General features: G+C 25.3%; 2 pseudogenes; both read left to right on the top strand.

The window, feature by feature from the left end:
• The first annotated feature begins 822 nt into the window (after window positions 1-822).
• LOC129617318 (5.8S ribosomal RNA) lies at window positions 823-1,006 on the top strand (annotated as a pseudogene).
• A 290-nt stretch (window positions 1,007-1,296) lies between these two features.
• The window catches only part of LOC129617340 (large subunit ribosomal RNA), a 4,018-nt pseudogene continuing 2,814 nt past the window's right edge, over window positions 1,297-2,500 (top strand).

A 2,500-nucleotide genomic window follows, 5' to 3' on the forward strand; every position in this document is an offset into this window, starting at 1 on the left:
CCACATATAAAAAAAATAAAAATCATTATATTAATTATATAATATGGAAGTATTTTAAATAAAACAATATACGATCATTTATAATAAAAGTAACCATCTGAGTATCGAGTGTGATATGGTAAGGTAAGGAATGATTAGTAAATATTAATGTAGCAAATAACACTAAAACTACTATATTTGTATAACCATTATTTATAATGCGATTATAATCTAATATAGTAGTAATGATATTATATTTGTATAACCATTATTAGAAATAATAATGAGATTATATTCTAATATAATAAAATATTATAAATATCTATATTATATTTATAAATATGGAAATTTTATATATTAAATAATGATTTTTAAAACGAAGAGGTGTCAAAATGTCCATGAAACTCTAGAATTAATGATTATATCATTTATTCGACCTTTATTGGATACGATATGTATATTTTAATAAATATATGTATCTGATACTGTTATATATTTATTGCAAATATATAACATTAATAGTATCAAAGTGTATCCCCCCTGAAATAATATAATATAAAAAAAATAAAAATCATTATATTAATTATATAATATGGAAGTATTTTAAATAAAACAATATACGATCATTTATAATATAGAAAATATATAAAAATATATTCTTACGTTGTTGTCCATATATTATGGTAATAACTTTTCTTGTATAAAACAGTTGGGATACGGATAAAAGGAAAGTTAGAGACATTCGCAGCACATAGATTATATTATTTATATATTTTAATATGTTTTAGAATGTATATATATTATCGATATATATCTGACGAAAATAAAAAAAAAATTTTATAAAACTCTAAACGGTGGATCACTTGGCTCATGGGTCGATGAAGAACGCAGCTAACTGTGCGTCATCGTGTGAACTGCAGGACACATGAACATCGACATTTTGAACGCATATTGCAGTCCATGCTACAGAGTATATAAATTTATTAAAAAATTTAATACTGCATGGACTACATATGGTTGAGGGTTGTAAGAATAATTTAATAAAGTTGCTTATAATATAATTTTAAATTATATTATTTATAGCACATGATATATTACTGGTAGGAATACCATAATATTAAAATTCAATTATATATATTTTACTTATATTATAAAATATAATAAAAAAATAAGTATATCCTAGTATTAATAAATTAGTATTAATACATTAAAGAGGAAAACTTATATAAAATTATATTATTTATAATATAAACAATACAGTAACTTATATATATTTAGTTTTCAACTAAAAAGAAAAATTAAAAATATTCTTAAAAACAACCTCAACTCATATGAGACTACCCCCTGAATTTAAGCATATTAGTTAGGGGAGGAAAAGAAACTAACTAGGATTTTCTTAGTAGCGGCGAGCGAAAAGAAACTAGTTCAGCACTAAAGGATTTTGTTTATACAAATATCCGATGTAGTGTATGGAATATCTATATTCTAATATGAGAAATTAACAGTCTAAGTCCTTCTTAAACGAGGCCATTTACCCATAGAGGGTGCTAGGCCCGTATGACGTTAATGATTATTAGAAGATATTTCCAAAGAGTCGTGTTGCTTGATAGTGCAGCACTAAGTGGGTGGTAAACTCCATCTAAAACTAAATATAACCATGAGACCGATAGCAAACAAGTACCGTGAGGGAAAGTTGAAAAGAACTCTGAATAGAGAGTTAAATAGTACGTGAAACTGTTTAGAGGTTAAGCCCGATGAACCTAAACATCCATGAAATATGAAAAATTCAACATTATAAATATTATATAATTATATAATAATGATGGTGTGCAATTTTTTCATATATGGACATTGCAATCTGTTAATAAATATATATTTATCATAAGATATATTTAAAAAGTTTATTTTATATATGAAAATTTATTTTCTATATAATATAATTTAAATATTATCGGATAAATAATTGACAGATAAAAAATCAATATAATGCGTAAATTATATATTATTATAATTTTATAATATTATATTAATTTATATATTAATATAATTATTATATGCATTAATATGATTAGCAATGCTATAGATTTAGGATACCTTCGGGACCCGTCTTGAAACACGGACCAAGGAGTCTAACATGTGTGCAAGTCATTAGAATTTATTTTAAATAAAATCTAAAGGCGTAATTAACTTAACTGTTAATATGGGATTAAATTATATATATAATTTTATATATATAATATCAATCCTGGGGCGTTCTATATAGTTATGTATATAAATAATTTTTAATTATTTTTTATACCTCTAACTAGAACGTACCTTGAGCATATATGCTGTGACCCGAAAGATGGTGAACTATACCTGATCAGGTAGAAGTCAGGGGAAACCCTGATGGAAGACCGAAACAGTTCTGACGTGCAAATCGATTGTCAGAATTGGGTATAGGGGCGAAAGACCTATCGAACTATCTAGTAGCTGGTTCCCACCGAAGTTTCCCTCAGGATAGCTGGTGCATAAAAATATT

The sequence above is a fragment of the Condylostylus longicornis genome, unplaced genomic scaffold (genome assembly GCF_029603195.1).
Source record: "Condylostylus longicornis isolate FDR11 unplaced genomic scaffold, ASM2960319v2 ptg000502l, whole genome shotgun sequence".
Taxonomy (NCBI): domain Eukaryota; kingdom Metazoa; phylum Arthropoda; class Insecta; order Diptera; family Dolichopodidae; genus Condylostylus; species Condylostylus longicornis.